The following is a 13,066-nucleotide window of genomic DNA, read 5'->3' as shown; positions in this document are numbered from 1 at the left end:
CTTCTAGGACACAGTGGTTCAAATAACTAGACCACTAGGTGTCCTTTTCACCAGTTTTTAATGGTACCAGCTGACCATTTAATAAAATGATTTAGGGTACAGCTGTTATCTTTTAAATTCACAATCACCTTGCTTGAGCACATCACACGATCCAATCACAAAAAACCAGCTTCACTGTAAATCAGGCGTTGTAGCACACTGGGGGGACATTCGGTCTCCCCAGTGGGAACCCTATGATGAAGCATGTCACCACTAGGTTGGTGAGTGAGGGTTCTTTTATGAAATAAGGTTTCCTTTCTTTTCTGTACACTATCTGTTCACTTTCCCTTTCCCGTTCTTTGGTTGCTTGAGGTTAATATCATCATAGCACCTTTGAGTCACTCTTATGTTGTTATATATTCCTGTCACCATGCAATAAACTTCTTAGCTGCTTTTGCCGTGGTAAAATCACTAATATCCACTTTAGCTAATGCAAGTTTATATTGTATATGTTCAATACATGACCCTGCCACTATGGCACCTACAAGCTCCTCCTCAATATCCCCAGAGATGTTATATTGATTTCTCAATTTCTGTTGCTGCTTTTTTTTTGTTTCAAATTAAAAACTAAGCTTCCCCCCCCCTCACACTCACCTAAAAGGCATCCCACACCCTACCAATCCTGGTGCTACCTCTACTAGACTCTATAAAATCTAACATACATTTGTTCAATTGAGCAATATTATCATGGTCTGCGAACAATCCACTTTCAAAGTGTCAACTTTTTACCCTTCTTTCACCCCTAAATGAGAGATTTCTAAAACTAACAGATTGTGTGACATAATTTAGGGAAATTGTTAAATTTTACAATTTGATACCAGATTATGTGAGACCAAAAAATAATCTATCTGAGCAAGTGATTTATAGGGAGCTGAAAAAAACCATACTGCATGGGTCCGGTGCATTTAGATGCTGCCATACATCTTTATTTTATTTATTTATTTATTTATTTTAGTGTTTTATAGAGCGCGAACTTGACCCGTTAGGGTATCAGAGCGCTTTACAGAGTTAAAGAGTCATACACCAGGCAGGATATCACAAGAGTACTGTAAATTAGGGAGGAGGGGGTGCTGGATAAAAGAGGGATGGGAGTATACAAGGATAGTCAATATTACAGTTGCTGAGGACAGACCCCCGGTTTCTTGGTGGGGGGAGGTTGCAGGATGAAGGCAGTAGTCTCTGAGGTGGTTGTGGAACGGGTTTAGCCTAGGAATTTACCCATGAGGAAGGATTTAGCCTCCTTTTTGAAGCGTGCCAGAGAGGGGATTCTTCTGATGGAGGGTGGGAAGGAGTTCCATATTCTTGGTGCAGCCCCAGCGAATGCCCGATTATAGTTTTCTTTTTCCGAAAGCGTGCAGGCTTGAGTAGGAGGGCACTGGCCGATCGTGAATTTCGGCTTACTCCGGATATCACAAGTTTCTGTACTAGATACGCAGGGGAGATTAAGTGTAGGGCCTTGTGCGTGATGCATGCCAGCTTGAGATGAATCCTAGCCTCGAGAGGAAGTCAGTTCAACGCTTTCAGATGAGGAGTGATGTGATCAAATTTCCTTGTGCCGGTAAGTAGTCTGGCGGCTGCATTGAGGCAGGCTTTTAAAGGTGCTAGGGAGATCTTGGGTAAACCAGAGAGGGTGGAGCAGCCATATTCCAGCCTAGAAATAACTAGTGATTGGACTGCAAGTTTTAGGTCGGGAGCGTCAAAAAAGGGTTTCAGTTTCCATAGGTAACTCAGGTGGAATCTGGCAGATTTGGTCATTGAATTGATATGGTCTCGCATGTTTAGGTTGTAATCCAAGGTAATTCCCAGAGATTTGGCCGAGTCCACAATGGTCGGGGGACAGTTTAAGGCTGTGATAGCTTAAATCCATGTCTGGATCTCCGAGTTGCTGTTAGATGGGGAAATTAGGAGGAATTCAGTTTTCTTTGCATTTAGTTTGAGTTGGTTGGAGGAGAGCCATGGGAAGGTCAGCTTCAGGGCCTCATTCAAGGTGAGGAGCTCCTCAAGAGATGAGATCTTTATGTAGATCTGAGTGTCTTCGGCATACATATGGTAGGAGATATTTGCAGTGCGAAGGACTTCGGGAAGAGGTTCTAAATAGAGGTTAAAAAGGGTGGGGGACAGCGGTGATCCTTGAGGGACTCCCACCATGACCAAGGAGGGAGCGGACAGGTTGCCGTTGATTAGGAATCTCTAAGATCGGTTTTAGTGGTATGAACTAAACCAGTCAAAGACAGGGCCATCTAATCCCATCCTAAGTTTGAGGCATTAAAGTAGCATCTTGTGGTTAACCTTGTCGAAGGCCGAGGATAGATCTAGGAGGATAGATCTAGGAGGATTAGGAGACAGGTTTTGTCGTGGTCAAGGGCTTGTAGGGCATCATCGACGATGGGGAGCATGGTAGTTTCAGTGCTGTGTCTAGGTTGGAAACCAGATTGGCAGTCATCGAGTAAATGAAATTGTTGATGTGGTGACTTAGCTGCAGTTGCACACACTTCTCCAGCACTTTAGCCAAGAGAGGGATGTTGGAAATCGGTTTAAAATTGTCTGGGGAGGCTGGATCCAGCGACTGCTTTTTCAGAATGGGAAGGACTTGGCCCGCTTTCAGAGAGTCCGGAATTAATCACTGCCAGAGAGAGGCGTTGAATATCGCAGTCCAGCTAGGAATAATAGATTGGGCGGCGGTCGCAAGAGAGTTTGAAGGGAGCGGGTTGTTGAAATGGTTGTTCAGGTTTAAGGTGGAAAGGATTTTGGCGACAGAGTCTTCGTCATAGAGTGAGAAGTCGGTTCAGTGTGCTAGATTCTTAGGTGAGGACTGTGGAGGCAGGGGGGGGAGAGGCGGAAGGTCAGGGGTTGGTAGAGAGAGTAAGGCAGCACTAAGTTCCCTACCTAAGGCTTTGATTTTGTTTGCGAAAAACAAGGAGAATTCCTTGGATGAGATAAGAGACTTAAGGTTTTCTTTCGATGTTTTGGTCAATTTGTTTTATTGATGTTTGACCAGCACAAAGAGTTTGCGTCGTCTGTTCTGGGCATTTCAGTTTCGCTCTGAAGAACTCTTTTTTTTTTAGTTGGGGAAGTTCTCGTTGTATGTATTTCTGGCCTGGCGGAGAAGTTTTAGGTGAGCGGCCGAGGGTTGCTGGATTCAGATTCTTTCGGCTTGGCGGAAGGATCTCCTGTCATTGTTGAGGGAACCAGTGAACCATGGGTTTCTATCTTTGACTTGAGTTCTTTTCAGTTTAAGAGGGGCTAGGTCATCCAGAATGCTCAACATCATTGCAGAGTAGTGATCATTGAGGTCACTGACCGATGTGATATGTGGGGGGGGGGGGATGTCGGATTTGCAGCGGACCTCAAGTTCCTTGTAGTCCAGGTTCTTGGTGTCTCTGACCCAGCCTTTAGGAAGCACCGTTTGTGGTGTTGCAATCTTGTGGATGCCAGGTAGAAGGAAGGCAATGGCGTCGTGGTCAGACCAGTCACAGGGGTCTATAGAGATAAGCTTGACGGTTGCCTCCTTAGATATGATCCAGTCAAGAGTAGTCCCTTTCGAATGGGTTAGAAGTGAGCAAGCTTGGGTCAGGGCTTGATCGGCCAGGAGGTCTTTAATGGCGTTGACATGAGGAACCTTGAGATCGTTCCAGTGCAGGTTGATATCTCTGAGGAAAATGTCTTTGGTGTTGAAGGAGCTCTTAACTGTGATAATTTCCATGAGGTGGTCAGTGAAGGGGTCGTTCATGCCTGGGGGGTGGTAAAAGATGTGCAGGTTGTATAGCTGGGTGGTGTTACTGCAGATTGAGAGGGCTAGATATTCGCAGGAATCGGTAGTATCCGCCAGAAGCTCTGTGACAAGGAGGTTAGAGCGATAGAGGCAGGCGATGCCGCCACCTTTCTTGTTATGTGGTCTGTCTAGCCTAGCAATGTTAAGAGGTCAAGGCATGGGGATGAGGAATCATTAAGCCATGATTCTGTTAGAATGGATAAGTTGGAGTTATTGTTCAGAATGAGAGCAGCGACATCGGCAGCATGCTTTACTGCTGATCGGCAGTTAATTAAGAGACCAGTCAGGGAGGGGAGGGAGGTGGAGTCGGGAGTCGGGGCAGACAGGTGTACAGGCGCTCGATTGCTTCTGATCACCCTTCAGTTACAGAGGGGAGCTGATCTGTAGGGATTGATTGCGACAGTGCAGATGGGGTGTGCAGCACTCACGTCTGATAGACATTTCCGCTGGCAGACCTATAAAAGTGTCACAGCCTTCTTCAGGGTCAATGATGTAGCTAACTGCAATAGAAAAGTGTGACCTACGTGAAAAAACAATAAAAAAACACGTGCAACAAATAATGGTATAATACTGAACCAGTAAATTTAAGCCTATTCAGTATGTTCAACGCACAACCTATGATGGAGACAAAGAACATCATATCAAGAATTGTGAACCATTGTTTAACAATGAATCAAGCAAACAATAAAGCGCAAAAACAAATTGCATAGATACTCCCCATTCAGTACTACATTGAGACACATTCCCATTTGTGATCAATGTGTAAGGTAATGAGATGAGTGACTCACCAATTTCGGTTTTGCTGTTCACCACCTCTGTCCACCTCTGTCCTGGGTTATTAGCCAAAAGGTACATTAGTCAAAAACATGATAGAGAAGGTTTGTAGCATTAGGAGTTTAAGAAATCCCAAGGGAGGGAAAGCGTGTCATGGTTCAGAGTGTCAATGCCAGGAGAAGGGGGTGGCGGGCGATGGAAGGACAGTTTTGGCAGGGTGCCAACCGGTGTTGGAGCCAAACAGCCCCTAATGTAGCCTGAGCCTAGTAGGGTGTACAGGGTGGGGGACCTAACAGAGATGGTGCGTAAGGCACTGGACCTTAAACTGACAGGTGACCTGCTGGCAGCGACTCATGGGCCGTAATAGCTAGGTGGCGGGAATGTGGAAGGTCTAGGTTCCCCGTGGGGAGTGTGAGGAAACACCAAGGAGAATGTGGCTGCATTAAACTGGCGGGAAAGGCTCCAGTATGCCCTTTGGCCCATTTGTTCATGGAGCCAGAAAGGGGGAGGGGGTGGGCAGGCATTCTGACAGCTAATGCCCTGAGGGATTTCATCAGAAGACAGCGTACTGAGGGAGAGCGTGTGGGGGAGACCACCAGCCACAGCGACTGTCCTGGCTGAAAAATGGTCTAGAGAGAAGATGAGCGTTGTGAGCCTGGAGGCGAGCTGTGAGATGGCGGCGGGCGATAGATGGTTGCCGCCACCCACAGGAACTACCCTGACTGAAAACTCGTCTCGAGCCAGAATAGGCGTTGTAAGCATGTGAGAAGCCGGCGGGCAGCAGAAGGTTAATGCTGGCAAACGGCAATTGGACCACGGTCCAGCTTAAAAAAGGGGGGATGATGCTAAGGAGCAGACGGGGGAGCAGAGGAGCTAACACTTACCACGAGCGGTGGGGTCCAGAACCAAAAGTCAGACGTCCAGGGTTAGGATGGAAGTGAAGAGCAAGCAACGGCTTTAAGTACAGTGGCTCGTTAGGGTCAGACCGAGCCAATGGTGCGCACCTGGGGCTATTGCGACCGGAACCCGAAATGAAGTGGTGGTGGAAGTTGTAGTTCTGAAACGCCCTTTAGAACTATAATTTGCCAGATGGGACTCTGTGCACCGCCGTGAGGGCGAGCTAGAGCTAAGGAAACAGTGGGACCATGCAGAGGTTGTCTCTGCCAGGAGTGCCGGGGTGTATGTTGGTGCTCCTTAGATCCATGTGGTGCCCCGCAAGGATGGAGGGGCATGTAGAAGGATCTAGCTGGGAAAAATAGGCAGTGCTGGTACTGCTGCGGGATCCAGAGTGGGCCCATGTATGTGAAATGATGTATCGCTGCATGGGCTTGGTTCCCTATCACCATCCTCTGCAGAAACATAATGTCTTTAGAGCCTTTCTTAAACCTGCCTATAACTCCCCAGTTCAATAACCTGAGGAACAACCTGTGGAATACCCCCCACTGTGTCCAACGACTTCTGACCCGGCTCTTCCAAAATGTGCCATTAGAGCATTCCAGCTGCTGTCAGCATTGACAGTACAAACTCAGTTATTGCCTGCTGGTGCACTTTAAATTCTGCTTTCTGCGCCGTCTCCCCTTAGTCACTGCTTCTTGTATCCATTGTCAAAACCATTTCTGAGCCCTTACTATTTTTGGGGTCTGTTTTATTTCTGCCAACACTCACTGCGCCCCTTCGCCGAGACTTTCAGCAAGGGGGCAGGTAGAAATCAAAGCTGCAGGTGTCATCTCTGCAGCCCGGTCTCAAGCCACCAGCACAGCTTTTGGTGAAATTCTGCTTTTGGAGTAACTCCAAACCGTGAGCCACCTGGGTCTCACAGCACATCTGTGCAGGCAGGGAAAAATCCTCAGGAGCATTCACTCAACCAGGCTGAGTGTCAGCATAGGTGCCACTGATAACACTGCTTGTGTTCCGAGGCAAAGCCAAGCTGCAGTCTTCAGCCCGGATCTCAGGTGCGTCTCTCCTTGATGCTTAAACATCACCTGCCCTCAGCACATCGAAAGAAAATATTCTGGGTAGACTTTTCTGGCATGAAGCTCCAAACCGTGGAGGAGTGTCTGCTTGCGATGGCTCACACAGACAACATCTTGCCTTTCTATTAACCCCTTGCGTGCTCATGACGGCCCCCTGCTGTCACGCATCATGGTGGACGTGTGTGCACGACGGCTGAGGGCCATTCGAACTCGCCCCACACGCAAGGGTTAGGAATTCAAATGCACACATCTAATTGCTAGACAGACTAACTAACAAGCATTATGGGGCCTATTTATGAGGTGGTTTGCATCGCTCTTGCACAGCGCAAGGTGCTTCCAAGAGTGGCACGTACCTTAATTCAAATTTATGAAGCCATGCAAGGCCACTTTGTGTGGCCCTGAGTGGCTCCAAAAATCTGGAGTAAGGTAAGGTAGTGCAAATTGTTGTGTTGCCTTACTTTTTCCTAGCAAGGCATTCCATGGGCATTGCCTTGGTGTTCCCATACAACTTCCATGGCTTTTGATGCATTCACAGATTTACCAGAACAGATGAATGCACCAAAAAATATGCCCTATTTCTCCTTGTTACTTCCTCTATCTACTGGTGCTGCACAATGCCAACACATAGATAGAGGAATAATCCTCTCAGGATTGTTTTTTATGCAAAAAAGTGCCCCTTCCTGCACAAATACAATCCTGCATGCAACGCAGACACCCTTGCACCATGCAAGGGTGCCTGCATTGAATCTATGTTGCCAAAAGGGTGCCAGCACAGACAAAAATGGCAGGAAAGCATTGTATTGCCTTAAATGTGGGCTGACAGGGTGCCTAAGGTACCCCCCTGTAAAACCCTATACTGTGTGGCAGGCACAGTGGGGTGCCTGCAACAGGGTGCAGGATTTTTGCAAACACCCCACTTCTCTACGTGTTATGGCCGGTTGTCGGGCGGAACATGAGCTCTCACAGGGAACAATGGGTCTGACTGAACAGTGTTTGGTCGCATCGTAATCTGTCAGTCGGAACCAAAGACCGCAAGTCAGTCATGTCCCAATTGCGAGATGTTATAAGATGGAGGCTTTCCTCCCGACACCGTAATGAGCCCTATAGCTTTTTATAGCAATACAAATGAACTTACGGGCTTTTGTAACAAGCCTACTGCTTTCAAAATTACATCATCACTATAAGACCCAGATTACAAATTGGTCCAATCAGAATTTTTAGGTGGAGTTCTGCTCTGTACAATTATAAGTCCGTTGAGATTTCCAGGGTAAATGAACAGTGCACCTGATTTTCAAAGGGGGAAAAAAATAAGGAAAAAACGACTTGAGAAAGGGCTGCATTGCTGGCTGCACCCATTCTTGAGTCCTCATGAGGCCCTCAGGCAAGTTACAGTATGAGCATGTAATGCTGTCCCCTACCTGATGGCATCTTCCTCTTGATTCCACCACCTTGCTGGACCCCTGTTCCACTCTCAACCATACCCCTCTTAAAGACATTTGAGATCTTTTCAGAGCAGGTGGTAAATGTCGGCACTAAACACAGTTGAAATTGAAAAATCCTGGTGTAATGCTGGCTGATAAATGGAGTTCTGCACAGTTCTCCATTCAATGGAGGTAAACTTATAATTGGCTGGAGGTTACTGCACGGTAGTAATTTACACATGTGGAGTTCCCACCCTACTAGTAGCATGCTGCTAATAAATGAGGACTACTTCTCCCAGTGTGGATGAAACCGATGATTGGACAGCCCTAAACAGTGAACCAAACTTGTTTTTGTAACAGAAGCCAACCTAAAATTGACCAGACTGAATGCGATCAATTTGCCAAACATAAATACTCTCAGAAGAGTGTTCCTATATGAACTCTAGCATGAATAATTTTCTTGTGAGGACTGTTGAGGTACAAAGTTGCTTAGCAACCAGAACAAATACTTTTTGTTTCCCTGTTTCATCTAATTGTTTTCACTTTATCAACTTTAACATTTATAGATGCATCAGTGTTAGGACAGCAGGTGCCCATGCCTCACATTTCCTCTTGTGCTTCGCACAACACGCCATACAAAAATCTTTTTGCAAAGCAATATTTCAGAGCCAAGCGTGTTGTGCAATATATTTTGTCTGCCTCTCTACTGAAGGTAAGAACCAATTCAAGCAGCTGTTGATATCTCTCCCAAACCCTTTGCTGATGTCCATAGCAGAATAGGACTTCCCCTTTTCTCCCCTGTCTGCAGCATTGAACATGGAAATTCTTGGTGACAAAGCATGTCTGTGCTACGGATTTCTCCGTGGTAGGCCACTTAAGAAGATGACAAGCAATGAAATGTGTGATTGCTGATTTTTTTACGCTACCCATTAAATCTATCTATCTCTCTATCTCTCTATCTATCTCTCTATCTATCTATCTATCTATCTATCTATCTATCTATCTATCTATCTATCTATCTATCTATCTATCTATCTATCTATCTATCTATCTATCTATCTATCTATCTATCTATCTATCTATCTATCTATCTGTCTGTCTGTCTGTCTGTCTGTCTGTCTATCATTCTGTCTGTCTGTCTGTCTGTCAAATGTTCAGGCCGACCGAGATGGAGCACTAATCGGATACAGGGACCAGGTTTGTCCCAGAGGAAGGATTACCTTCTAATTCAATCCAGTTCCACACAAGGAGCGTCAGCCAGAATTTCGCATTGGCTAGGAACCACAAGAAGATTATTGTTGACGTGAAGAGCTGGTCACCAGAAGGAGCTTCGCGTTAACGGGCAATGTGAGACTTTGTTGCAGATGTGAAGAGCACCATGCAGGTAAGTCTGGAGTATGTAGCAAGCAAGGTTGCATTAGAAGTCGGTTTGAGGCCGCACATTGGCCTCAGTGAAGTATGCTTGCATTCTCAAAGATACTGAGGACAGTTCTTTTCAATGCAAAGTGCACAAAACCTCTGAATGTTCACCTAAAGTCCAGTCCTTGGAGTTTTTAGGTTGAAGGAGTATACTGTTACAGGAGCCTAGGGTCCAAGGTTTGTGGGACACCTCTTGGGGGTCAGAACTCGCTCCAGCAAATGCCAGTAGCAGGGTCCAGAGAGGTCCAGCTGTTGCTTGTCAGCTGGGAAGTTCTAGGCCTTAGGAAGATTTTTGTGTTCCCATAGTTCAAAAAGGAGATCAGCTGACTGGCCCTTGGAGTCGCTTATGGGGGACCTGGGCTGAAGACATGCAGGTCCAGTCTTCCTTATTCATACAGCAAAGCAGGTCTTCTTCTGATTCTCCACAAGTTCAGGAGTGTTCTAATGAGAGGTTCTGAGGGTTCCACCTTTCTACCCAGTGCTAGCTATGCCTGGGGGACACCTCCTTTGCCTAACCCTACACTGGTTTTGGCCAATTCTTCCAATTTTCCTGGGTTTAACTCCAATATGTCTAGAGGGGCAAATTGCACCTGCCAGTGACAGGATAAGCAGCTTCAGATGTAAGGGGGGTGTGGCCACAGACCTCACACTACACTTTGAAGTTCAGGAAGGCCCAAGTGCAACCCAGCAGGTCTTCATGCTCAGGAGAGGAACACCCTTCACCACACCCAAGGCCCTTCTTCCCCCTGTTCCCCTGTCTGGAAGACATGCATATATATCACAGGAGAACCAATAATAGTCATGTGAACCTGGACATTAGTAGAAAGGCACATTTGGTTTAGGCAGGAAAATGCCAACTTTCTAAAGTAGAATTTGCAGAATAGTAATGTAAAATCTGACTTTACCTTACAACAATAGCGAGCATACAATTGAATAGCTAGATTTTAAGCCAAAGTTAATGCTACGCAGTACTAGGAATGGACCAAAGGTGAGGATTTCTTAGTTCTAAAAATTTAAGTGCAGGGTTCTTGTTTTATTATAACTGTTGGACTTGGCTCTTTTTGCAGGGCAATCCCTGAACTTTTTGCCTTCCTCCTGTATTTTGTCTGACCTGTTTTTGTTGGTTTTATGACTCTGGGCTCTTTACCACTGCTGATTAGTACTAAAGTACATATGCTCTCCCTATTGTAAATTGATGTATGGATTAGTGAGTCCATGATTGGCTGGTTTGGTTTACCTGTCAGGCCCTAGTACTGTGCACCAGTAGTGCCCAGGACTGGTAATCCAAAAGCTGCTAGCGGGCTTGCAGGACTAGTTGTGCCACCCACAGAAGCAGCCAGTAAAAGTGTGTCAAAGGCCTACCATTGCAGAGCCTGTGTGCAGACTTGTACTACCATGCTGACCGGGCAAGTGCACCCACTTGCCAGTCCCTAAACCTTCCCTTTTCTTCATATCAGACACCCCTATGGTAGGCCCAAGGGCAGGGTGCAATGTAAGTATGAGGTAGGACAAGCCCTGATGTGTGTGGCATGTCCTAATAGTGAATTATAGCCATTATCGTTTTTCACTATCGCAAGGCCACCTATTCCCCATAGGCCAGAATGGGCAGTTAGATTATCACATTTTATAATCCTAACTGACTCAGGGAACATGGTAGAAATTCGAGTTTAGTATGCCTGGACTCAGAATGATAAAATACATCTTTTAGTGAAGTTGTATTTAAGATTCTGTGTTTGAAAATACAACTTTTAGAAAGTAGGTATGTTTTTGTCTAACTACCCAAGCCTGCCGCTGCTAGGTTGTGTATTCCTTGTCTGGAGTATGAGTGACAGTGCTGGGGGATTCCAGGAGACTGGGTGAGTATGCCCAGTGGTGAATAGAGAGATCTGCATCTAGATGGGAGGGAAGAGTTGCACCTGGGACCTGAATAGGACTATGCCTGCCCCCCACAGTGCTGGCTCCACCCCCTGTGGTGCATCTGATGTCTCTGCCCTGTGAAAGGAGAGAAGGAATCATGTCAACAAAGTGCTCCAGGACTGCGCTTTCCCTCCACAATGCTGGCTCCACCTCCTGTGGGTAGTCTGTTGTTTCTGCTCTGCACTGTGAAAGGAAAGAAGAAGTCATATAAACAGAGTGCTCCAGAACTGGTTTGGACTGGGCAAAGGCCCCTCTGCCCTTAGAGGACAACGGATTTTGGGGTATAAATATTGGGACCCCGATCACAAGAAATTAGATCGCTTTTGTAATACAAGAAGAAACCTTTGCTGAGGAGAGGAACCTGTTGAAACTGAGGAGAGACTATATCTAAGCTGAAGTGCTGCTTGTGGGATTGGCCTGCAGTGGTTGCCTGACTGCAAAAGAAAGGAGAGAGGAACTTTGTGTGTACTTTCATCAACTTGTGTAAGGATCTTCAAGGGCTTGGACCAGAGCTTGCCTCCTGCTGAAGTCTCAGGGACACCAGACTTCACCCACCAGCTCCTCAAGAGATCTCCTGAAGTGCCTTCAGTTGTGTTGGACTTTTTGGGGACTCGCGTGTCGCAAGGAGCTGGAAGCACGACTCAAGATTGAGAAGTGTGTCGCAGAACTGCCGCTGCTGCTACGCATCGCCGGAGGAGAGGATCAACGTCGCCGCAGATGCCGCTGCATCACCGGGAAGTGTGTCACAGGAGTAGAAGATCGACATTGCATCAGATGCTGCTGCATCTCCGAGAAGCATGTCGCAGGGCCTGCCGCGGCTCATCGCCGGAGAAGAGGATCGACGTTGCCGCAGACGCCACCGCATCACCAGGAAGTGTGTCTCAGGGCCTGTCACGGCTCGCATCGTTGTGGAAGCAACTCGCATCCCCAGGAGAGAGGATCGACTTCCATCACTGGGAAGCGTTTTGCAGGACATGTCTCGGCTTGCATCGTGTCAAGCATCTCGCATCGACGGGGGAGATGATTGATGTCGCCGCAGATGCCGCTGCCTCACCGGAAAGTGTGTTGCATCAAGAAGAAAGCGCCATCTGTCAGGAATATTAGGGCGGCTTGCGGTCTAGGGCCCGCCCCACGTCATGAACCATGCTTGAGGTATTTATGTGGAAAGGTTCATAGTTTTCCCTCCAGGGGGCGTTGGTGGTTCACTTGCACATCCCAAAGAAGTATATGTTGATGTAAGGTGAAACGTACTTTAAATGTCTTGAAATGTGCTCTCCATACCCCCTTAGTCCGCCTAATGCGTGAGATTTGACAGTCTCACGCGAAATGCGTGAGGAACGGCAACCTCACGCGAGATGCGTGAGTTTTGGCAAGCGGCGTTGGAAACCTCACGCGAAATGCGTGAGAAATGGCAAGCGGTCGCTTTTAACATCGGGCGTAGCCACGTTAACGTGCGCGACCACGCCCAGGCCTCCTTGCTCACTATTCTTAGGATCTTGAAGGTGTAGCAGCGTCCTCCAGTTGTTCTGAGTGGTGATCAGAGTTTAGGAAGAATTTCTTGGCCTTTTCTCCAGTAAGTGGTTGGCATTCCAGTTGAAGGTCCTTGGGGAAGGCGCAACCTGCTGTGGAAGTAATTGGGAACCCTTGGCTGTACCAGTAAGTTGTATCTTCGAAGTCTTGGTTTCTTCGGCCACGCCCTGTGTTTCAGTAGAGTAGGTCGTACTCTACAGGTAGGACCTTTTAAGCTATTT

Source organism: Lissotriton vulgaris, chromosome 3_1, assembly GCF_964263255.1.
Source record: "Lissotriton vulgaris chromosome 3_1, aLisVul1.2, whole genome shotgun sequence".
NCBI lineage: Eukaryota > Metazoa > Chordata > Amphibia > Caudata > Salamandridae > Lissotriton > Lissotriton vulgaris.
The sequence above is the reverse complement of the archived record's forward strand: the minus strand, read 5'-3'. Positions refer to the sequence as shown.